The sequence below is a fragment of the Pinus tabuliformis genome, chromosome 2_1, assembly GCF_031772625.1.
Source record: "Pinus tabuliformis cultivar Carrire ecotype Pingquan chromosome 2_1, CPIR1, whole genome shotgun sequence".
NCBI lineage: Eukaryota > Viridiplantae > Streptophyta > Pinopsida > Pinales > Pinaceae > Pinus > Pinus tabuliformis.
Genome location: NC_142299.1, coordinates 730,109,249 through 730,137,119, shown reverse-complemented (window position 1 = coordinate 730,137,119; position 27,871 = coordinate 730,109,249).

The following is a 27,871-nucleotide window of genomic DNA, read 5'->3' as shown; positions in this document are numbered from 1 at the left end:
ACTTTAGGGGGCAATCTGTTACACTAAAAAATGTCACCATGACTATTTACAGTTAGTATGGCTCTATCAACAGTCATGCTATCCTCTTAGGCAAGTCTTATGCCTCTGCTCTCCATGTCAAACTCCAAAAAGAGAGAAAGTCTTTATAAATGTATTTATCTCTGGGTACGCAGGTTCTCTCAACCTTACCTACGGGTACGCACCCAATGTTCACAAAAGCTGCGTACTTGTACGCTCTATATGTAAAGGGGCAGGTGCGTCCCCCTGTAAAGGTCAAAATGCGCAAGTTTCATCTTTAAAAAGTTACTTGTGGTCATTTCTAGAGCATTCTAGAAGGTTGTTCGACGTGTATTGAGTGCCTCCAGATGGTTCATGTACCCCTACCAAAGAGGAACTTATCCCATCAATAAGGGAGCTATCCCATCCAAAGAGGGGATTATCCCATTGATGGTGGACCTGAATAACTTCCTCTAGAGCACTATAAATACAGGCATTGGGCCAGAAGGAGGGGGGGTTGAAAGCTAAACATTTCTAAGGGTAGATGCTGCAGGAATTAGGACTCCCATTTAGAAGCTTGTGAGGAGAGATTGTCATCTTTACTTGTTCTATTTGGAAGTGGGTGAGCTTTGTCAAAGTAAGGGAGAAATCTTGATGGACCCTGGGAGGGACTTGCACAACACCAAGGCTCAGGTTGTAATTGTTCCTTTTGTTTCCTATTAATGCAAATGAGTCCATTCTTCTCAATAGCTTGTTTTTTATGAGTTGTTTCATGTACTCCTTGGTCTATGTGTTAAATATGTTTTATTTTATGAGATTATCAAGTGCTATTTAATCGTTTGATTGTTAGTGAACGCAGGTTTCAAAGTGAAGGAGGAGGAGCTCATCCGGATCAGCGAGGCTGGACTGCTACAACAGCGTTGGACTACAGGTAGGATCTAAACACTTGATTTCTTATATAGTAAATGCATGTTTAGAGAAGGATTGCTCTTGTTTGTCTTGTTTGTCACTAGAGAGTCTTAGGCTCCTAGGGAGGTTGATTTGTGTCCGCACTATCGACTCTTTCCGCCTGACAAAATCCCTCTCCATAATTGATTCTGGCCTGCCCAAAGGCTTCTACAGGATGTTTCTGGTAAAAATACAGAACTTCCTGTAGAAAGTCCTGTAGCTTCCTGTAGAAGGTTGAACCATGACTAAATTGTGTCTGAACCCTGAAAAAATGAGTGTTCATGGAGGGGATGGATGTGAGGATGCCTGGGAACTTGGTAGGGACCCTTCTGCTTGTGTTGGGAGGCCCCCTTTCGGCATTGTGTTCCTGCAACATCTTCAGCGTTAACTCCCACAACAACACATTGACATTGGTGTCTCTTGTAATGTTACCCAAAAACCTCTAAAACAAGATAAAAGGAGCAAGCACCATTCCCCTAAACCAAAACTTAAATGGCCCCCCTGAATAATGGTAGCTGCATTCAGAGCCCCAATCAATCTTCACTGATGAGTAAATGACCCCTCTGAAAAATAGTAGCTGCATGCAGAGCCTCAGTCATTCTTCACTCATGAGTATATTGTCCGCACAAACCAAAGGCATGCATAGAAACCTATTGTACTGGTCAGAACAAAAAATGAGTATGACATGATGGTCCTGTAGCCAAAATATAAAATTCCAGAAACAAGCTTTGTCATCTCCTGCTTGGTGAAGAAATAGAATGTGGCATAGAGAAACAAGTAAAACGCTGAGGAGCCTGCAGTCAAATAAGATCTCCACCACCAGTTGTTATCTTCACAGCACAATTGGAAGTAGCACAGGACAATGGTGATCTCTGCACATGTAACAATGAGGATCACAAAGACAATGAATAGGAACCCAAATATATAGTAGAACTAATGCAGTCGTATTGAAGTTAATATGAAGAACAGTTCAATGAATACAGCTCCAAAAGGCAACATGCCTCCAATTGGTATTGAGAAAATGGGCTGCATATACCAAGCTTGCTCTGGAATCTGCCTGGGGATTTTATTGGTCTTCACTGGATCCTCAATTGCAGGTTTCTTGTAGCCAAAGTAACTGCCCACAAAGACCAATGGCACAAAAATTCCAAACCATAAAAGGACCAAGGCAAACATAGTCCCGAAAGGAACTGCACCAGATGATTTTTTTCCCCATAGCAGTGCATTGAGAATAAAGAAAATGCAAAAGGCAATGCCTGGAAACAAGAATGTTGTCTTCAGCGTGTTCCTCCTCTATTCTATGCCCTTGAACATATTATATAGACGTGACAATGCATACCCTGCAAACAAACCCATAAACACCCATAATAGCAACATAGCTGTCATTAAACCTCCACGGTTCGAAGGAGAAAGGAAACCAAGGACTGCAAATATCATTGTCACTAGTGTCATGGCAAAAAACTGAACTCCAGTGCCCACATAGACACAAAGTAAGCTTGCATTGGTTGGGACCCTGACCACATCTCCATGGACCGACTTCCATCCTGTTTCCTCTTGAGCCTCATCCTGTGTTTCTAATTGGTTGTACTTTGAGATATCCCGGTACAAATGTTCGCATCATGATCATTGCAACCATTCCGGAGAGAAATAAAACAATCATCAATGAGTTGATGATAGAGAACCAATTAACCGATTGTGCACACTTCAGTTGAGGATGTGGAAAGTGCAGATGAACAGCAGTTCGTGAGTTTCAGCCAAGCCGTCTTTAATTGCTGCGTGATTTGCGTGAGAGAGTGAAGTGGCCAAGTGTACGTGGCCACATGCAACTGGAAGTGTTGTTTATGAACTATGTGTTTTCCCCCTGTAATCACTGCCGTGAATTGAACTGAAGTTTAACCGGCCAACACTCCTGGTTGCTTTAATTTTCACGTAAGTCAGTTGTCCACGTGTACTGCGTGACTTCCAGCTGAGTGCTAGAGAAGGCAATCGGCTTAACCTTGCTATATTCGTGGCTCAATTTCACCATTCCATTCGTTCATGCATTTCTTTAATTAGATTCATGTAATAGAGGAATAGGTTTTAGTCACGTACCTGAAGTCAAATGGCTGTTGTGAAGTGCTTTTTGCTGCTGCATGCTTGGATCCTTTGGTTGCATGAGGGCTTGTCTGATGATTTTTGGTTTTTTTTCCTTGTGCAGGTGTCCTCTGACCAGATCTAAGGTGCAGGCATTTGTTTCCACGTTCAAATCTGCACCTTCAAGCTGTTGTTGCTGAATTTTCACCGGACCAGAACTTGTTTTCGCCATTGCTTCCAAACGGTGAACCAGATTGATCTGAAACTTGCTGAGCATGTTCCTATCATCATGATGCACCTCCCATAGCAAAATCGTGATCAATGGATGCACAGATTTCGAGAAAAATGGAAAATGGCTGAAGATTTTAGAGATCAATTTCTCGGAAACCGTGCATCGGAATCGGCTGAAACTGCTTGGGTAGGCTACTATCACCCATGTGCATCTCCCCATGAAACAGGTTTTGAAACAGATGCATGGATATGGAGAAAATGCAAAAATGGCTGAAGGAGATGGAGGCTGATTTCTTGGAAACCGTGCATCGGAATTGGCTGAAACTGCTCAAGCATGTTGCCATCACCCCTGTATGATTCTCTGTAAAATGATTTTTCAAATGGATGCATGGTTTTCAAGTTAAGGCAAAAACAAATTCTGTTCTAGGTATTTTTGCTTCAAGGCATTTTGCAGTTTTGTTGCATGGTATGAAAAATGAACTTGGGCTGTGATGCAGGTATGGAGATGATGGAGGAGGAGGTTGAAGATTGCAGGAGGACTTCTGATCCCTTGGGAAGCTACCATGTTCGCCAAACCACCTTTTTGAAACCCATTTCTAGCTTCCTACAATTTCTACAGGAACTTCCTGTAGAAGGACAATGTAGAAGCACAATGAGGTGGAAAAATTATGGAGAAAGGCGAGGGATAGACACAGAGGTGCTTGCAGGCCTAACCAACAGATTCCCACCATCAAATTCCCTTTTAGAATTGAATTTGGTTCGTCCAAAGGTTCTACAGGATGTTTCCTGTAGAAATTCAAAACTTCCTGTAGAAGGCACAAAAACTCCTTTGTCTTTTTTTTCAGTGATCCTCTTGACCTGCAATGTCCTTCTTGCAACCTGCGATTATCCAATGGAAATTAGGTTTATTTTTATTTTCTTTTTCTCTTTTTTTTTTTGAAAACAACTAGGGCGCCTCATGTAGGTTTTCACCCTAATTGCCTGCCCTGGGTGCCTCCAAGGGAGGTTTTCACCCAGAGATCTTATTCTCTTTTCTCTTTTTTCCCAACCCATTGATCACCTCATGGAGGTTTTCAATCAATGAGCCAATCTAATGTGCCTCCGAGGAGGTTTTCACCTTAGATTTTTATTTTTCCTCTTATTTTCATTTTTTTTTTTTTATCTTTTTTCTCTTTTTTTCCTTTTTTTTCTACCCTACCCTACTTGAAAAACAAAATCATTTTCAAGTATAAGAATACTTCCAATGGAGCCATGTGCACATCGAGATTAGAGACAAGATGATGTGAAGGCTCGAAATGAATGCTTTGACAGGTATCCAGATTTCAGAGACCAAATGATCTGACTTTGAAGGGATCAAACATAGCTGAGGAAGATAGTACCGCTGCAACTTAGTGACCGTTTGAAACCATATCTCAATATAGCTTTGATATCCTTGGTCCTTTTGCTGATCTGGGTCATGTTTCATGTCACCTTCTACCATGACTTTCTCATCTTCCTCTTTTTGCTAATCTTTCTCTTGAATACATGGAAGATTTGATGGTAACCACAAGGGAACTCTCTCGATCTCTAATTCTGATCTCTTCTCTTCATCAAGTGCAGCCCATGGTTCTTTGATTTCCTCTGCTGAATCTTCTTTTGCCTTTGGTCCTTCAATGCTTTCAATATAGTCTCTTTTTTGCAATACTCTTCCTGAGCTATGGTGAAGATCATTGAGCTCAAGAGGAGTCATTTGGACATGTTGTGTCCCAGCATTGCAATTGTGTTGAGCTACTCCAATGGACATGTTTGGAAATGGTGGTATGGGTAGCTGAGTGGGGGCGTAGATTTGAGATGGATGTGGATGGGGTTGTGGTTGGGCAGTCATTTGGGGTTGCCTTGGTGGAGCAGGAGGTGATGGTTGTAGATGAGCAAGTGGTGGAGGAAAAGAAGTAGGAGGAGTGTTGTGTTGGGGCCTCCAGCCCTGATGAGGTGCATTCCACTGAGGCTGTAGCTGAGCATAAGAGTGAAACAAGTGAGCAGCTGGTTGGGCATAATATGGATCTATGAAGGAACAAGGAGGAGGTGTGAACCAGGAAGGATGAGTAGGGGGACCCCAAGAAGGCATGAAAGTGGCTTGATGGGGGTCATAATAGGTCTCGAATGTCCCTTGTAGTCCCTGCTGATAAGATCTAGGTTCATGTGGCCTCCTTTGGTTCATATAGTAGAGTGATTCAGTGGCTCCTTTTGCCCTCTGATATGCAGCTTTGATTCCAGGCAAGGAAGGGCACTGATTCGTAGGATGGTATTCTTCACAGACGAAACACACTTCTAGGGAGTGCATTGGACATTCGTCCCTAGGATGCTTTCTAGTGCATCTGGGACAAAAGATGGCCAAAGCCCTCTTGGCTTCCTCTTGCTTCTTTTGGATCCGCAGGGTATCCAATTGCATGGCAAGAAACTGCCTCATATCACTCTTGAAATCTTCGATCTGATTTTCAAATTCGTCTTTGGACAAGGTGCTGCTCCCAACATTTCTGCTTGTAGCCATTTGCTCCAGAGGAATGGTTTCTTCTTCTTCTTCCCTTGAGGTTCTTCAAATATGTCTTGCTATCCACCTAAAGGTTCTTTAATCACAACCATCGAACAAGAGAGAATGTTGGCTGCGTGAAGCAGTGGGGGGGTTGTGCAATCATTTTTCTAACTTATCTATACTCCTACAAGGCATGAAACGAAATCTTTTTGGTTGATTTTTGCTTTTTTCTACTTCTACCTGCAAAACTGAAATAGATTGAACTGCAACTAACTATCTTGCTAAAATGAAAATGCGGAATTGAAATGAAAGCAGGAAAGGACTAATCTATTTTGCTCAAATGAAATTGCAGGAATGAAATGCTAGTCTACGCTTGCGGAATTGAAATGCTAATCTACGCTTGCAGAAATGAAATTGCAGCATTGAAATGCTAATCGATGAAAGCAGGAAATGCTAATCTACTTTTGCATAAACGAAATTGCATAATGGAAATGAAATAAACTACTTAGCAGAAGATTGGAGTGGAAAATAGAAGAAATGCAGCAATCACCAATACTCTGACACTTCCCCAGCAACGGCGCCAAAAAGAGTGGTGAGCTCCAGTATTGTAGCAATAATGCTACAACTCCTGGAACTCCCTTCTTTAATTTTATCAACCCGGTAGTTCGTAACAAACTTGGAAGCGACGGTGCTGTATGCACAAGTACTAGCTCTTGCCGCAGCTGGCACAAGTCCACTAGGAGCTTAAGCCAACTTCTATGAGCTCTTAGAAGAAGCTTTTTAATTGATGGATGAAAGCTAACTCGAAGGAAGCTAATCTAATTGCAAAAAGAAACTGAAAGCCAAAAAGAAACGCAAACCCTAGCAAACCCTAATTCTACTAGCTAGTCCTACTGATGCAAAGGAGAGCATGCAAACTACTGAAAGAGATGCCATTACTTCTATGAAGGTAAAATACATGTGTCTAGACTACCTCTATCTGAAGAAAACATCTTTTTGTATTTTTGATTAATTTGATGGAATTATCATGCATGTGCTTTTAACTATTTTTGACTGTGTAGAGGTGGATCAAGGAGGAGAAATGCTTGGAAGAGGTCGGGAAGGTTCAGAGAGGGTCTAAGGAGTCCCTAACACCCTTCTAGAGAGTTTCATAGAGTTTGGCTATCAAGAAACCTCATTCGTGAGCTTCTACAGGAAGTCTGCAGGGGTTCTACAGGATGTTCTGGGATTTCTACAGGATGTTCTGTAATTTTTCTACAGGATGTTTAGTAATGGAATTTTGGAGCATGGATGGAGGGAAAAAGGTGGAGGAATGAGTATGGAGGTGAAATACGAGTGTAGGGGAGTTCAAGACTTGGAGGATGGAGTTGAGGAGAAGGTGTAGATGGCTAGACTTGTTCCAAGAACGCTGGAATAATGCTGCACAAAAGGTAGGGTTATGAGGGCAATGTGGCAATGTGAGGCAAGAAACCAAGTTATGAGATGGAGAAGATGGGTTTGAGGGAGTCTGGGCAGATAGAGAAGTGGTATAGGTGCTCTACAATTTATGTTTCCAACTGAACCAACAAAGGAATGCAAGAAAACAAAGATCTAGCTATGCTACCCTAATATGATCTGGCTAACAGTAACGAGAATGGACAGTAGCTTTATTTGCAAGGAAACCATGTATATTAACTATGAAATGAAGCATTCAAAGATCTAAACATGTAACCAACCTCTGCAAATGAAAACAACACACTAAGGATTGCATGGTAAGGCAAACTAGTATTTTTGTTTGGGACAGCACGGTTATTCCAACTCCAGCCCCTGATCCAATAAGGAAGAGGTGAAACCAAAAGTGTTTGCTGACCCTTTTTTTGAGCCTTTTTCTTGTTATTATCCCACCAATCTATTCTAAACATGAGAAGCTACTTTAACCATCAAAAGAAATCTAAATAACAAAGCAAGATTTAAATATAAATAGGAGATTTTATTCTAAGAATGCAACAAAAACACATAAAGATAAACAAAGGAGGTACTGGGCGCTTGAGATGGGCCCAACCCCAAGAGCTACAGCCTCCTAAGATAGATTTAGAGCTGGTGCAAAGCTGGATTCATCTTTATTGAGCAAGAAAAGAAGAGTTACATCAAAACTGTCCACAAGGGAAACTTGAAAATGTGCTGAAAGCAAAGCTAATCTACTGCCTAAAAATCGAACTATAGACTAGCTAAATTCTACCTACAAAATGACTAACCATTGGCTACAAAATGACTAACTACTATTAACCCAAATGATGCCCTAAGCCTTCTTATTTATACAAATTGAGGACCCAACAGTCCTCCTAAACTTTAGGGACTCGGCTGCCCAAAACTTGTAGTTAACAGCAGTCCTACTTGACTTGCTTGGCTGCCCTTGTGCTAATTGATTTGGCGGCCCTTGAACTCTGAGCTGATGGTGGAGAATTCGAGGTAAGGGCCCATAAATGAAGGGGACACCTTCCTACAAATCTTCTCCCTTGTTCTCCCACGAATTTGGCTGCCAAGTGCTCATTAAAACCTTCAATTTTGTCTCCAAATTGACCAAAAAGGCTATACAAAGCACACATTAGACTTGTTGGCATAATGACTAACCCAATTCACTCTATTAGCATAAATATAATAAAAAACATGCAATAAACTAATGAGAATGGTGGATTAAGTCGAATTAGGAGGTTGAATGAGCCCAAATAATTATCCATTTTTGGGGCTCATCACCTAGTTCTTTATAATATTATTTATATTATATAAATTTCACATATGTATATATAAAAATATTTTCATTTTTTATTTACTAAAACCTCCATTTAATCTCTATGAAAATATTGTTAGTAGTCGCGAGGATGGAGGGATTAGATATACCTCAAAAAATGTTATAAAATTAAATTAAATAAAATATTTGTAAAATATTTTTATTTTGAAATAAGTTATTGTTTTTGGGCATGTGTTATTGATAAGTCATTGTATTGCCCCATGGTATTGTAACAATTAAAATCCTAGATCCATAACATAATAATCAAAAGTCTAGATGGCCCATGGTATTGATAAACCATGGTAGTAGCCCATGGTATCATAATTTTCTTCCCTCCTCTCCCTCTCTATCTTTCTCTTGTGGCTATTGGCCCATGGTATTGTAAAAAATCGTACTTAGAAGTTAATAATATCCATGGTAAATATTCATGATTAAAAATCTTGTCATATTGTAAATATTAAGTTTTTATCCGCTTATTAATTAAATTTATAGACGAAACACATCTATATTAATTGTTACAAATATATTGATTACATAAAATATAATCTTACAATATTATATGTTACCCAATATTTATAACTAACCCCACCTAATAAATAGTGGCGAGGGGTGGGGCGAAATACTAATTAAAATTTAATATTATTGAATTTTACCTAATATTTCAGGTCACACCCCACCCTAAATATTACGTTCTACTCAATATTTCCCCTCACTCCTAATAATTTTATTGAGCACCTTCCATTATATCGAGTTTACCTTCCTACAACCGAAAACTTGAACACAACGAAATATAACTTTACCTGATTATTATTATTAGAGAAATCACACAACTGAAAACCTAAACGCCACTAAATATAAATTTACCGGGTTATTATTATTACACAAATCACATGACGGAAAACCTAAATGCCACGAAACTTGGTTATTATTACAAGATATGCCCAATTGAATCCTCCGCTTCCTTTACCTAATTTTCTTTGTTATTCGATGAATAAATCTCTATTTAAATTGTATATATATCATTTTCAAAATTGAGTTTGTTAAGATTAGCTGGCACATTTTTTTTAATTAACTTTTTTAATTGAGTTGGTTAATATTAGCCTACACATTTTTTTTAATTAATTTTTTTAAAGTAAGATTTATTTTAATTAATTTTTTTAAAGTAACATTACACATATCTTCAGCATATACAATATATATTACACATATCTTGAGCATATACAATATATATTAGCCGACACATATATAGTAATGTTACACATATCTTCGCATATACAGTGTATATTAGCCAACACATATTTTTTTTTAATATAACGTTACGTTACGTGACAAAATCTCCCTCATATTTTTTTTAATTTTTTTTAATGTAACGTTATGTTACGTGACAACATCTCCCTCATATTTTTTTTAATGTAACATTACGTTATGTAACAACATCTCCCTCATATTTATTTTATAATTTTTAATGTAACGTTACATTACGTGACAACATCTCCCTCATATACTGGGATATAGAGTGCCTCTCGGCACAATTAATCATAGTGCTAATGTTTACATTACAAGAATGGTTGAAGTGGGATGATGGGATTGACCATAGTTGGCCTCACATAACCATGATTGCTAATAACTACAATTATTGACCTTAATTGAGTAGGGTTAGAAATGATGACCATGGTTAATCAATATTTAAAGGGAAGATTTTGGTTGACCTTGGTTTACCATGATTGAACATGGTTGACTAAGGCATGTGGTGCTTATTTGTTGACCATGCTTAACCATGGTTGATGAGGTTGATGAATTTGATCATGGATGACAAGGCTGACTGAAGTTGAAAAGGGTTGGCTAAGAGTTGACCATGGTCAACTATTAATGTAACAATGTATTAATGCTACATTGATATTGACAATGCTTTACCATTATCAACTATGGTTGACAACAATTGATGTTACATTAATGTTAATGTTAATGTTACATTGGTTGATAATGGTTTGCCATTGTTGACCACAATTGACGATTATTACATGGTTACAATAATGTTACATTAATGCTGACCATGGTTGATATTACTTTAATCTTAGTTCTAATGTTGAAATTACATGAATGATTGAAGTAGGTTGTTGGGGTTGACCATGATTGTCCTCAGTTGACCATAATTACCAATACTTACCCTAGTTCACCTTAGTTGAGCACAATTAACAATTATGACCCTAGTTAAGTAAGGATTAAGGTGAAGATTATGGTTGAACTTGGTTGACCATGGTTGACAAAGGCTAGAAGGTGTTGATTGTGGATGAAAATGGTTTACTGAGTTTGATCACGGTCAACCATAAATATAACAATGTATTTATGTTACAATAATATAACAATGTAACATTAATGTTGTCCATGGTTGGTATTATATTAATGATAATGTTAATGGTACATTTATGTTACAAAAATGGTTTCACTAATGGTTGAGGAGGGTTGATGAGGTTGATCATTGTTGAAGAGGGTTGACCAAGTACACCATTGTTGACTTTGTTGTTTACAATTGACAATGGTTAACCATAGATGAAAATGTTGACCAAGTTTGATAATGGGAGAATATGATTGATTTACTTAAATATGGTTAACCAAGATAAGTATAGTTCACAAACAATGGAATTGGCCTTGAATGCCATTTTGCGACAAGGATGTTCAATGCATTATAATGTAATTTTTTTGTTGCTCAAAATATAACAGCAATTTGTGTTTGTCATTGTGTGACATCGGTTTATATTTGACACATAACAACATCAACATTTGTTTATCACATTAAAATTTCAATGTTTTAATTATCTTATTGTAGTAAGGATATTTGTTTGATGCATCATAATATTCATTTTTGGTTGCTCAAAATACAACGCCAATTTGTGTTTATGAAATTGCAACATCGATTTATATTTGAAACATAGCGACATCAACATCTATTTGTCACTTATAACATCAATGTCTTTATTGTTACATTGTGACGTGGATATTTATTTGTCACATTGCGATGCCAAATTTTAGTTTTCATGTTTAGTGTTTAATTTTTTACATATCTAATTATTTATCAAAAAATTGAAAAGAAAGTTTATGTCTATTTTACTTTCTCTTATTTCAACACCAAACTTTATTAATTAAGTTAAGCTTTATTAATTACTTAATGCTATTTTGTCAATTATTTAACTGTAGATGACTATGCTTAACCGTGTTGACTATTGTTAATGATTTTTGATAATAGCTAATAGAGTCTGAATATGGGAGAACATGGTTGACCTACTAAATTGTGATTGATCACAGTTGACCAAGATAACTACTCAATTTGTTTTCGTCACATTGCGACATTGATTTATATTTGACACCTAGTGACATCAACATTGCTTTTCACTAAAAGATTTCATTTTTCAATTTTTTTAAGGGAATGACTATATTTTATATTATAAAAGTCGAATTTCATGGACAAAACCATTTACAGGCTTTAGTTACTTCTTTTTCTTCAACATTCCAATATAGTGACCCCAAAACTTTATTTCCTCTATGGGCTTTTTGCACTACAATTTTACATCGAAACCTCCCATAGACTTTACAGTACATATATCATATTAATTATGATACCCTAGAGGGACCAACTTTAATCTTTTTCCCTACTGCTTCCTGGTTGCCACGCAAGCAACCTTCACCATGTGGCACTCCCTTGACATTGACATTCTACACGTCTAGAGCTGATTAAAGAAACCCTACAAGTCATCATCCTTGATGTTCCTAAAAATTTCACAAGACTGAATCTTCAACAATTCCAACTTCACCTCTAGACCGACAAACTTTCTATAAACTCGTGCATGCAACCATTTGAATTTGTTGTCCACGATCTTGGACTTTTCCTCCCTTTCTCAGTCCACAAGCTCTAACCCTTTGAAAGCAAGTTCATACATTCCCATCAACATTTTAAGTATCCTCTCCATCGTTCCTTTCCAGTGGGCCAGTTCCCATTTTGAACATTGGATCTCTACTTCATCCATACCAACTAATCAATTATTGGACAACCAAATTGAATGCGAGAAGGAGATGGAGTGAAATCCCAACAGACTCACCTATTTAAAATTGCTTGCGCTCTCTGACAATGACACACCCCAAGAAAAAATATTAATTAGGACCTCAAGTGAGAACTATAATCATCCTTCAAAGCAACATAGAATAACCTCGCACAAAGAATTTCTCCAGGATATTAATATTCATTACATTTGAGGAATTGAGAAGAATCCTCAACACAAGGCAAAGAGGCATATCCTCATTAATACATGACCTTCCTCCTCTCCGATTGTACTAGTTGTTATCACCTTGGCGTAGGGAATGTAACGTAGAGTGGTCACTCCAACCATGTGGAAAAACATTCGAGTGGACAGAGACAGGGAAGTGGAAATCCACCTGGAAATTTTCATTTAATACCTTTGTTCTTATCTCCACAGGATTCATTTGACGTGACCACTAGGATTGATGCATTAACTCCATTATGATTCCATGGAATTGGAACCATAACCCTTACTCCATCTTGAATTTATATAATTCCTTTCTCAAGCTATGAGACTAGCTTAGAAAATTTATCCACCCCACCGTTTAAATGTATAAGAATGTGTTGGAGGGAAATTTCTTCAAATTTTTAGCATTGTAGGGGCATCCTGTGAACAATTGAGGAGAGGCTAGAGTTGTTACATGGTATTGGTTTGGATATATGTCTAATAACGACCATAGAGTCTCCAAAAATCTTAATTTTCTCTATCCCCTTTCTTATGGTGATGTCCAACCCTTTCCACAGTGCCCAATTGTTCTTTGGGGTTGTATATTACCCCTCCTGCTGCAACTGTCCCTTTTATCCCTCATTTCATTAATTTATATTCCTTTTTATTTTATCTACATTTGAATTATATTGTCAACATTGGTTTCTCACATTATGACTTCAATGTTGTTATTATTGTTATATTGCAACATACATATTTGTTTAACAACATTAATTTGTGTTTGGCACATTGTGACATCGATATATTTTTTTCACATTGCAACATAAATTTATATTTGACATATAGGAACATTAAGTTTTGTGTGTCACTTTATAATGTCAATGTTTTTGTTGTTACATTGCGATATAAATTTTTATTTGTCACATTGCAACCTCAAATACCAATTTTTATCTTTAGTGTTTACGTATCTATATTTCCAATTATTTATAAATAGTTAAAATAATATTTTTATACTTATTTTAGTTTGCATTATTTCAACATCAAACTTGTATAATTTGTTAATCTTTATTAAATATTTAACTCTATAACATGATTAAACTTCCTAAATTATTTTATAAAAAAATAATGATGTTTCTAAAAATAAATATAAAAAATAATATATATAAAATGAATTTTCTAATAACAAATACATTTCTCTAATATATCAACATTTTGTCATACCATTTCATGATTTTATTAAAACTTCAAAACACAAAATTATTATTATTAACTTCATTATCAACAACTAAAATTTTTAAAATTATATCATCAAAATACTCTTATATTGTTTTAGGTATTAAATATTTATTTAAATTTTACAATGAAAAGATGTAAATTATTTAAATGGTAACTAATTAAAGATTATGTAAATGTGATTAGCTTGAAATCTAAATATTCTATCACAATATATTATTATATAATATGTTTTATTAATTAATTAACTTAAAAAATTTATATAAATTAAACCATTATTTATTAAAAAGTAATAATATTGAAATGTCATACAGATATATATATAATTTTTCTGTCAAATGCATATATGTTATTATTATATATAATTTTTCTGTCAAATGCATATATGTTATTATTGTGACAACTTCAATGTAAAATTGTACAATCATAAATTTAATACAATTAGTAAATCATATAAATGCATCGACTTTATCTATCAAAACATTCAAATATGGTCCCTTTGCATATTTGCATTCATAATACAAATATGACAACCATATATGAAATTAACCCATCAATTTATTGTAACTGAAACATAAGGTTATAAAATAAAAGAGTAAATAGAAGTCAATTGATAAGAGTGGAAGCTAATAGAAATAAAACCATAGAAAAATGAGTAGCATTCATATTTTAATTTTAGCATAACTATATAAACGTGATACAATATATATTAGGAAAATTATATATAAACGTGATACAATATATATTAGGAAAATTAAAAACAAAACGTGATACAATATATATGAGGAAAATTAAAAACAAAATGAAAAGTTTATTTCAAAAAATATTTGTGTTTTTACATAAATTCAATTTCCAAAATTAAAATTGTAATGCTTATTTTTATGCAAAACATTACATAACTATTCTAAAGTGCAACCAGATTGATGACACCATCAACATCAATTAATATCAACATTCTATGCATGGCCCCTTTGCGTTTGTAGTCATTTTCTTCTCAATTTGTTATCTGCTTCTCTATCACAAACATGCAGTAAATATCTAATGATTGACTTTGTCTCAGCTAAAAGTTGTAAGTGATCATTATAAAGGTGGGTAGGATTTTCATTTATTATATAAATATTATTTTGTATGTACCTAAAAAAAATCCAGTTGCAACAATTGCATGGATTATTGACATTATTATTGTCATAAATTCTGAATGATCTTAATTGTCCATAACTAAATGTTAATGAAAAAAAAATAGTATATATATATATATATGAAAGAGAAATAATTTAGATAAATTGAGAGCACAAATATCAATATAGTTCAAGTATAAATACAACGTTATTTCTTCCTCTTTTTAAATTAGGTTAGAAATATAAAAATATTAAGTTTCCATATTTTTTTTCCTAATACTTAAAACTATGCAAAAACTATGCAAATGTTACATGAATATGTATTTAAACCACATTAGTAAATGTGGTCATGAGAATCATTTAAAAAGAAATATAGAATATAAAATCACTCTCACGAAGAAAAATAAGTTGAAATCTATAAAAGGGTGGCTATCATACCATTAAAAGTTATTGAAAGGTATTGAAATTACTAAAAACTATCGGAAGAAATATTAAAAGTTATTCACATCATTTGAAAATTATGAAAACTATTAAAAACTATTGATGATATATATGTTACAATGATATAGAGTTCAATTGTTGATCTTCTTTCTTACCAAGTGTAACGCATGCATCATTTTTCATCTTGGCAGAATGCTCAGAAGAAAAAGGTTTAAAAATTTGTAAACTATCTTTAAATTTAACTCTTGATACAGTTATAAAGGTCAAACTCTGAATCTCTCTATTTCTAGTATCAACAATAGCTCATTTTGAAGTCAACCTCTATCATTTGTGTATAGTAAGGGTTTATTCCATCTTCAAAGGTATTTGTTTATGATTTCCTCTAATAATAAGTAATATATGTACAATTTTTAGAGAAGGTCTGGTAAATGGAAAACCTTTGTACTTATAAAAAATAACCTTAATGAATAGTGGAAGTTAAGGGGGATTTCATCGAGCCATATAAAAGATATCTTATATATATCCAAGTGCACCATTAACTAACCCAACTTCAATCGACAAGTTACATGTTAACATGACACAATGTGCATAGAGAAATAAGACTTCACATTTCAAATCATGATCATCATTGCCAATTATTGCTCTTCATCTAGTATGTTCTGCAACACATCTTGCAATTGGTGAATTCAATGATTTTAGTATATGCCTGTTATGTAGAGTGACCAAATTATTTGTTGGCAAGAAGTGAACCAAAAAATGAAATAAACTCTTTTCCATAGGGTGAAAGGTGGTGTCAAAACATGACATGAAAAGATCCCAATCATGGAGAAAGGGTTTTTCATTTATGATGTTTCTTAAAATATTACAAAAAGAGGATTGTCTCAGATCATTTCCTTGTTTCAAAACATTTCTATCCAAAGCAACAACAATGTTGCAATTTTTCCACAAGACATCCCTTATTGTTTTTCCTACACAAAAAGTTTTATCTTTGATAGGAGGTAGTTAACCATGGTCACCCATAAGAATCATCGATCTAGCACCAAAAGGATTAGACTCGTTATATGGGAAGGCTTCTCGTAAATGAGAATGTATTTGTATGAATAACCTTGGACATATATGTTGGGAAAAATACTGAGAGCGAGGCGTGAATCAATATTTTAAAACTCATTTAAACCTTTCAATTTCTTATTTTTTATTTTTTATGCTACTGTCATTAAGTAAACCAGTGTATGTACACAATTGTGATGAAGATAAATATCAAATACCTAGTTAACTTACTTTTATTTATTTCATCATCTGTTTAACTTGAACCAGTGCATCATTACTTCATTAGAGATTAATAAAACATTGAACATGAGCACTAAGAGAATAATAAACCATCATACACAAGAAACAAAACAACACATGAGCACACCATGATTTTAGGTGGAAACCTAATGTGGGAGAAAACCACTATTGCCGTCGTCTATGTCTTCATTTTACTATAAACGGAAAACATCTTACAATCTTGTACTAGCGTAGACTCATACTAGTACCTAGGAACCCACTTGACGCGGGAATCAATTATTTTGAAAAATCTCAACAATCGGCCCCCGCATTTCAATCTCCCTTACAGTCCAATCTTCCTAAAACACTGCTCTGATTACCTTATACAAACCCAACAAGCGATCTTTCTTTTTATTTGACAGAATCGCTCGCGATACACCATAGATCGTAATACATTAGATCCAACGGTCCATATTCTATCGCAAGTCGCAAGGTTTCAGGTTCTGGAGCTTTCCATTTTGTATTGTTGCGATGCGATGGATCGCAATCGCACATCACAATGTCACACAACTGGGTCCTGATAACACACAAGCCTTCCTGCGATGCGAGATTTCGTGATCGCACTTCGTAACTCCTTAAGGCCATGGTCCGACCACACTCCACTGTCTGTTTGTGATGCGATATTTCGGTGATCGCATATCGCAATTCTTCAAGGCTTGAGGTTTGCCCCTTGTAAACAAATGTTTTGCGATGCGATGCGGGGTGATCCAACGGTTGGCAGAATTTCGCACTGTTGGTTAGACTTTAGATCAACGGCTAAGATCTTAAACGGCTCAATACTATTAATAATACAAAGGCCCCAAATTTCTTTTGGACTCTGAGTTTTGTATCGTGAGGCATAAAAACAGAGAAACACTTGATTCTGTCCCAAATACAAATAAACAAAGGCGAACGAGAGTTTCCACAGACTTAATATATAATCATACACACGACATCATTTATTCATAATAAAAATATGTTTACAGAGTCCTTCCTTTGGTTCTATTACAGTAATTAAAGACCTTTGTTTCAATCTGGAATCCTCACTCTAACTTGACTCTCGCTTCACTCAATCCTCTCGCTCTCTGCCCATTCCAATCCTTCTACATTACATTTTCCCCTTTTTATCACTCGAATCCCACTCTAACTAATCAATCCCTATCTTTAAACATTCTAACAACTCAATCTCTATTTTCAAGCTCTATCAAACCCTTAAGATAACAAATTATCTTTGAATCTAAAAGAAGACAATTTCCTAACTTATTACAATAAATGAAATACAACTCATTTCTTGAGAGATCCAACCCTCTCGGTAAAAACTGACTTTCGACCACACAGGTCAGTGAAATTCAACTTGTTTAGCCACAACATGTGAACAATATTTCACATTGCTGGCTAAGTCCAGATGCTCCTGCATCAGACTCCCGGGGAAGAAAAGAATCGTCCTTCAAACTTTCAGGGATTACTTCATACTTTTGCAACTCTGTTGTTGTCAACCAGCTAGCGTCCTCCACTAGTTGTCGTTTCTATTTGACTAGATATTGGAAATAAGTTTTTCCTCTAGTTCTTTGGATACTCTTTTCTCCAAAACAGCTTCCACTTCTTTCTTAATTGTCTTTGGCACTTGTTCTTCCCAGTTCACAGTTTGAACTTCATCTCTTGTAGTTTCCTCCTATAGCTTTGTCTCTGCCTCTTTGTATGGATACAAATCTGCAACATTGAAGATAGGTGATATTCCAATCCCTTCTGGAAATTCAATTTCATAAGCATTAGCTGAAAATATTCTTACAATTCTACATGGTCCTATCTTTTTCATTTTTAGTTTATTGTAAGTTTAAGCAGGAAATCTTTCTTTTCTCAAATACACCATCACTAAATCTCCCACTTGGAATTCTTTCTCTTTTCTTTTTAGATCCACCCTCTGTTTGTATTTGTCGCTGCTTTCCTGCAATCTATCTTTGACATCTTCTTGTAGTCTCTACATCTGCTCAGCAAACTCTTCAGCTTTTGCACTTCTTGTCTCCTGTTTACCCAAATTTCTTAGCTCATACACACCTCTTGGATTCATTCCAAAAACAATATGGAATGGACTCATTCCAGTACTTCGGTTTGGAGTGTCATTATAAGAAAACTTGGCCTAAGCTAGTGCTAAATCCCACTGCTTAGGATTTTGATACACTAAACTTCTTAATATGTTTCCCAAGCTTCTGTTTACTACTTCGGACTGTCCATCTGTTTGCGGATGGTATGTTGAACTGAAACTGAGGCTAGCTCCTAATTTCTTCCAAAGAGTTCTCCAGAAATTGCCTACAAACTTTGTATCCCTATCAGATACAATACTTACATGTAATCCATGTAATCTTACAATTTCTGAAAAGAATAGATTAGCTATGTGTGTTGTGTCACTAGTTTTCTTACAAGCAATGAAATGTGCCATCTTGGAAAATCTATCTACCACAACATAAATGGAATCATTTCCTCTTTGAGTTTTTGGTAATCCAAAAACAAAATCCATCCTAACTGCATCCCACGGTCGGTCTGGTATTGGTATTAGCTGATACAATCCTATGTTCTGACTTCTCCCCTTTGCATGCTAACATATCATGCATTTCTCAACAAATCTCTTAACATTAGTCTGCATTTTTGGCCAATAATAAAAAGAATTCACCTGAGAAAAGGTTTTATCTTGTCTAAAGTGACCAGATAATCCTCCACTATATTTTTCCTTTATTATGTTTTCCCTCATAGAACATTTGGGAATACACAACTTGTTGCCTTTAAAAAATAAGCCTCCTTGGATGAGATAGTCTAACCACTGAATTTTGTTATGAACTATTGGATTTTGCACTGTTGTATAGATATCTTTGAAATCTGTATCATCTTTGTACATTTCAATCATTTCTTCAAATCCTACAACACCAAATTTGAATTCTTGCACAATAAAACTTACCCTGCTCAATGCATCAACAACTTTATTCAACTTACCACTTGTGTGCTTTATCACAAAAGTAAAGCTCTGCAAAAATTCAACCCACTTGGCATGCTTCTGGTTCAACTACGACTGGTTGTTTATGAATTGTAATGCATGATTGTCAGAATATAGTATAAACTCTTTCGGCAGCAAATATGTCTCCATTTTCTCAAGGCTTGTACAATAGAGTAAAACTCTTTATCGTAATAAGAATACTTCTTCTTCTCTTCATTCAATTTCTCATTGAAGTACGCTATCATTCTTTTTTCCTGACTCAGAACTGCGCCAACTGCAACTCCACTAGCATTTGTTTCAACTTGAAATACCTTTTCAAAATCAGGCGAAGCTAAAATCGGTTCTTCTGTAATTTTCCTCTTCAGCAATTTAAAATTCCTATCTCCTGCTTCTGTCCACTTGAACGGCTGATTGATCTCCTCAATTGTTTCAAGAATTGGTGCACAAATTTGACTAAAACCTCTAATAAACTTTCTATAAAAACTTGCAAGACCATGGAAGCTTCTTACCTCAAATATATTTATGGGAATAGGCCAGTTCCAAATTGCTTTGACTTTCTCTGGATACATTTTCAATCCTTCTTTAGAAACTGTAAATCCCAAATAAATCAATTCTTCCTTCATAAAACTACATTTCTTCAGATTTATCAGTAGTTTCTCTTTTTCCAGAGTTCTTAAAACCAATTTAAGATGCTCTAGATGTTCTTCCTTACTTTTGCTAAAAACTTGAATATCATTAAGATAAACAATCACAAACTTTCCTGCATATTCCTTCAAGACCTCATTCATCAATCTCATGAACATGCTAGGTGCATTAGTGAGTCCAAAAGGCATCACTAACCATTCGTACAACCCACTCTTTGTTTTAAATCCAGTCTTCCATTCATCTCCTTCTCGAATTCTTATTTGATGATATCCACTCTTCAAATATATTTTAGTAAAATACTTTGATCCACTCAAACAATCCATTAAATCATCCATGCGTGGCAAAGGAAATGTATACCTGATTGTGATCTTGTTTATGGCTCTGGAATCTGTGCACATACGCCATTCACCTCCTTTCTTTGGACTGAGTATTGTTGGTACAACACATGGACTAAGACACTCTCTGATTAGTCCCTTATCCATCAGTTCTTGCACTTGCCTTCCAAATTCTACATTCTCTTGAGGTGTCAATCTGTATGCTGCTTTATTTGGCAAAATCGCTCCCGGTATCAAGTCAATGTGATGACTGATACTCCTGATCGGTGGTAATGCATTTGGAAACTCATCCACAATAATATCAACAAAATCATTTAACGGAGTTTTGATTTCCTCAGGTAAATCATCTAAGTTTGTGGAAGTTAGAATTATCTTCGGTCTCCCTATGACAGCAAAATGCATTTCTTCACCTTTCTCAATCTCCTGCAGTAGCTCCTTTCCACTCATTAGCATAACATTGTTTCGAGATGCTCCTTTGTCAGCATCATACTTCAATGGCAGTATTGTATGCTTAGACCTGTCCTTCTCCAGAGTATAAGTGTTCTTCCTTCCATCATGAATAGCTTTTCGATCAAATTGCCACGGTCTCCCCAACAATACATGGCATACATCCATGGGAATTACATCGCATAATATTACATCCTTATACGTACTAATCTATATTTCAACCTTGCATTGTTCTATTACAATAATTTGATGTCCTTTCTGCAACCACGACACTTTGTAAGGAGTAGGGTGCATTGTCTTTGCTAATCCAAGCTTGTCCATCATCTCTGTAGAAACAAGATTGTCAGTGCTTCCACTATCAATTATTACCTTACAACACTTACCCTTTGATTTACAGTTAGTTCTGAATAAATTCTTCCTCTGTGCTGGTTCTTCAATCTCTTTCTCTATCTTAAGCAATGTCCTTCTCAACATCAGGGATTCTCCTACTTTAGGGGGTTCTTCCTTCTCCATAAGGCGAGGTGTTTCTAGCTTCGCTTCGGCCACATTCACATTCCTCTGACTTGGTGATTTATTATGAGGACAGTCCCATGACACATGTCCCCATTCTCCACATATGTAGCATCGAACATCTCTTCCTCGGCCCCTTCCTCTGGGCACAAATATTCCTCTATGAAAATCCCCTCTCTGCGGTGATCTGCTACTTGAATTTCCTGCTTCGTGCTGATGTTGCTATCCCCTTAGTTTGGTAGCTCCTCTACCTCTTACTGCGCTTCTTCCTCTATTCGTCGGATTGTGTTTTCTCAACATCTTCTCCTGTGCCTTCAAACTCGCTTGATAGGCATCCTCAATATTCTTCAAACTTAACAAGCTAATCTCGTCTTGTATGTCATATCTTAAGCCATTGATATATCTGGCTACCTTCTCCATGTCATCTTCTGCATGTCCTACTCTAATACTTAATCTATAAAATTCTTTTGTGTACTCTTTAACAGACATTCCTTTTTGCCATAAATTCTACAACTGTTTAAAAAGATTTAACTGATAATCCTTAGGCATAGATTTGGTTTTCATTTTACTTACCATTTTATCCCATTGCTTGATCTTGGACTTTCCTTTCCTCATTCCGAATGTCTGTAGCTCGTCCCACCAAAGAGTTGCATCTCCCTTCAATCTAGTGACTGCAAATCTCACCTTCTTCTTGCCGTCAGCTTCCTCTTCATAGTCAAAATATTTGTCTAATGACTTGATCCAATCCATTAGCTCTTCTGCATTGAGACTCCATTCATACGTAGGAATTTCCACCTTTGGTTTTCCTCCTACTTTCACCAACATCTTGATGACTTTAGTAATTTTATTTTCCTCCGCTTCTTCTTCTTCTGAAGATTCTTCTTTAGCACTTTCATCCCCTTCATCAGGTGTTCACCTCTAAGCAGTCTCAATTGTTTCCATCCTCATACACAGACTTCAGATCTCTTCCAACAAAACTGCATTTGCTTCCAGTCTTCCTCGACCAATTCCAACTCCTCCCTTGGTGGCATGTTTACTGCAATCAACTTTCATCTCTCTGTGCTCTGATACCACAAAATGACGTAGGAATCAGTTTTTTTGAGAAATCTCAACAATCATCCCCTGTGTTTAAATCTCCTTTACAGTCCAATCTTCCTAAAACACTACTCAGATTACCTTATACAAACCTGACAACCGATCTTTCCTTTTATTTCATAGAACCGCTCGTGATACACCGTAGATCATAATATGTTAGATCCAACGGTCCATACTATATTGCATAATCGCAAGTCGCAAGGTTTCGGGTTCTAGACCTTTCCCTTTTGTATTGTTGCGATGCGATGGATCGCAATCACACATCACAATGTCACATAACCAGGTCCCGATAACACACAAGCCTTCATGCGATGCAAGATTTCGCAATCGCACTTCGCAACTCCTTAAGGCCACAGTCCGACCACACTCCACTGTCTGTTTGCGATGCGATATTGTGGTGATTGCATATCGCAATTCTTCAAGGCTTGAGGTCTGCCCCTTGTAAACAAATATTTTATGATGTGATGTGGGGTGATCCAACGGTCGGCAGAATTTTACATCATTGGTTGGACTTTAGATCAACGGCTGAGATCTTAAATGGCTCAATACTGTTAATAATACAAAGGCCTGCGATTTCTTTTAGAGTCTGAGTTTTATATCGTGAGGCATAAAAACAGAGAAACACTTGATTCTGTCCCAAATACAAATAAACAAAGGTGAATGAGAGTTTCCACAGACTTAATATATAATCATACACATGGCATCATTTATTCATAATAAAAATATGTTTACAGAGTCTTGCCCTTTGCTCTATTACAGTGATTAAAGACCTCTGTTTCAATCTGGAATCCTCACTCTAACTTGACTCTCGCTTCACTCAATCCTCTCACTCTCTGCCCATTCCAATCCTTCTACATTATATTTTTCCCCTTTTTATCACTCGAATCCCACTCTAACTAATCAATCTCTATCTTTAAACATTCTAACCACTCAATCTCTATTTTCAAGCTCTATCACACCCTTAAGCTAATAACTTATCTTTGAATCTAAAATAAGACAATTTCCTAACTTATTACAATAAATGAAATACAACTCATTTCTTGAGAGATCCAACCCTCTCAGTAAAAACTGACTTTCGACCACACAGGTCAGTGAAATTTAACTTGTTTAGCCACAACATGTGAACAATCTTTCACATTGCTGGCTAAGTCCAGATCGTCCTGCATCACCACCTATAGAAGGCTACAACCTTCTCTCATTCTCCATCACTCACTGGAATGGAACTCCAACCCCCTGATCTCATTTACCGACACCCACTGAAAGGGAGCTCCTACCCCTTGAGCAAGTTTACCAGCTACCACTGGAAGGAAGCTTCAACTCCCTCACTGAAAGCTCCAACCCTAAGAAATTTTGTGTACAAAATTTCATATTGGATCCACCTGAATCACAACATCAACCCTGTAGGCCACTTTTCATCATATTTTAAGACTGGACCCACTTCCATCATTTAAGCCCAGTATCAAATAAAAATTCTGAAACCAATCACTATATCAAATCACTGAATCGCTGAATCTTAATCAATCAATACAAATAGATCAAACCAAATCATAATAGAACATATCAGTGCACATTCATTCACAAGTATACCAAACCATACTCTATTCATCACATAAATCAGATCCTATCACTGCAAACCTTGATCAATCATATGTCAGAAGCTATACACTACTATGATCAATCATACCCGCATATGTATGCGCTTATCCTTAAGAGTACTTGTGTAAGAATCTCAAAACATTGATAACTGAATCTGAATCTGTATACCACTGAATCAATTACTCAATTAGATATTAAAGCCAACACAAATCACTGAAACAAATACATATCACCACATAGTAGCATCATCACTTAGTCAACTTTTATTTCATAACCAATTCAACCTAATCAGTGTTGTCAAACACAAATCATCATAAGAGAGATTTCATCGACAAACAACAAAAAACATAGCAAAACAAATCAACCATCATCATCAGCGCATATTACAAACCCTATTATTTATACGCAACTATGATAAAGAACATCTGTGTATGTACGTGCTTCTCATGTTTGACACCTGCATACAGATTTTGAACTTTTACAGAATGTATATGCCACTACCCAAAAGTAGATCCATGTATGTATGTGAATGCTAAGTGACAAACTAGTGTATAAATATATAATCATCGAAACATTCCTTCGTTGCAACTACAACACACACTCTGAAAACCTTAGTTTCACACATTAATGTCAGAGTATCATTGCCACCACAAATCTATCATTGTTAGTCATAAGCATAAAATATCAAGCAAGCATATTCATTAATCTCTACTATAATTTCTAATTTATCATATTTAATACTCCTCCATGCTCCTAGGTGCACACCTCTTTCAGATCAAATCATTCATCAATAACCATCGCTTTCACACACTAACACTTGATATCGATATCCTTATATAAATTAAGCCTTAGCCAATACCTTAGGCAAATCCTTTACTCATGTCAATGGTATTCTTTGAAGGGATCAAATATATGTTGTTGTGCTCAATACTATGCGCGAATACCATGGTAAATACCCATGGTATTCCAATTACCATGGTGTGGAATATGTATGTGACTTTGCTTCACCATACTTGTGTATATACATGATCTTTCTTCACAGGACCCGCGTATACTTTCTCAAAATTTACCTTCATCATTCCTCTATCTCTGAACTGATAATACTTTTTCCACTCTCTTTGTCACATTTTTACCAGCCTCTGTAATAATCTTGCTATCATAATGTTTACATCTTTATAAAGTATTTTTCCATTAAGGACAACATATTAACCATAATGCCAACAATCTGCCCCTTTGGACTTGATGGCAACAACTTTGGTGTTTGGTTACCAACGCCTATAAATACCTGCAAACACATCTGCAAGCACACCAAGCTAGGAACCGATATTCTCTCTCAAAACACCAAGTTACTCTCCCCCTTTGACATCGATGGAAAATGGATGACCAATGTAGAATGGAGGCTTATTTCTCCTCGTGTAGAGATGAGCACTTGTAGATCTAATCTAATCTATACTAACCATTCTCCCCTTGAGCATATGTTGAATCTTATGAAGCACATGACTTTATAACTCAACCAATTATGACCTTTCTTATGACCAATGACTCCATGACTAACATAGTGGGAGTTACATGTTTGACCCACCATTACATCAAATGTCTAGAATATTACATAAGGGATTGGACCCCAATTGTCCATACATGACTGAATTTTACAATGATTTACAACATGGGTCTTTACATGACCTTTACATCAAGAAATAGATATGCCATTTATAACCAAAACAGGAGACCTCAATAGAGAGGTAGCAATACCATAATAGTCATCATAACCTTCTGATAGCAACAACATGAATGGCAACAGACACATCCTCATCATCAATATGCAACATAATACAATGTAGCTTCATTATCATCAATGTGTGACCAATTATGCAACATTATGAATAAATTGTAGCAACAACATAAGATTATTCCACAAATATCTGTTATCAACTCATCCACTTGACCTCATATCATCAAGATTAACATTCTCTTTCTATTTGTAGGAAGGCTACAATCCATGTACATCAAAGACATAAATATTTTGCAGCAAAAAAGCATATCTTTATATGCATCAAAAACATATGTGAGAACCAAGAATATCACATGAAACAACATCATAACAAATTTTCACATGAATCTCAAGCAATGTATAGGGATGATCCGTAACTTCACCATATGAAACCTATGCATCATTCAAGATATAATGTAAACAACATATAAGTAGTGAGTGAATCATAAACTCAACATCATCAACCAATGTCACTAAGGACCATAACATGCACAATCTCCTCATGTAGAATTAACTTCACTAAGTGCAACTTTAACCAACATCCAAGACTTCATCATCACTAACAGCAGCATACGTGTCTTCAACAGTAACAACCATACATGAACAATGATATATATACTTATCATGAACATCATTATGCAACAAGGAATGCTCAGGAAATCAGAATGCCAACAATGCACTATTATAGAAAATTCTCCCCCTGGACCTGTGCCAACTATTCACTATTAGATCTGATAATATCCAACTCAATAAGAAGCAAAGAAATTAAAAAGAACAAATGTAGTAATATCATATTACATCCACTCATAAATCAATATCATTTCTAAGTAAAATATGAGCATCATTAACAGACTGTGACCAATCACTGTCAGAACTAGAAATAATAACTGATTGAATCATATCAAAGACTTTCCCACTATTTCTTCATCTCAGATAAACATACGCAATTGTATATATCAAAACTTGCATAGATATGCAAATGTCCTTTATAGGATCCACATATAGAAGGTACAATGTTGAATTTTCATAACCACAACTCCCCCTGAGCATGTATTGTATGTTCATGTTCACTATTACTACATCAGATGCACTGGTAGTACTATAAGAAACATGAATATCAACATGACATGGGGATGACTTTTATTATATTCTTATGTATATATCCCATGAGATCATACATCACTGATCCTGATAATATTCTCCTGCTCTTCATGAGGTCATTTACCTAACATCACTTCTGCGGCCACTGTGAGAAGTATTCTTTTAAGAACAATGTACTATAGTAGAGACCATCTTGTTTTACTCTAAGTATGAAGAAGAGGAACTATCCTCCTTAGTTATGAAATAATTCATTTCTTTAAAAATGTATAGTTTGTCCAAATTTATGTATCCTCTTGCTATGGCATTTCCAATTTCTTCATCTATAATCTTGAATTTGGTTAAAGTAAACATAATTACATTTCCTTTATCCACCATTTGACCTACACTTAGAATATTCAACTTTAGCCCTTGAACTAATAAAGTATAAATTGCTCTTCTATACTTATTAATTTTGGCTCTACCTTTTCCCAGAACTTTTGTTGGAGCATTATTTCCAAGAATAACCTTACCATCTTTGTTATTCCT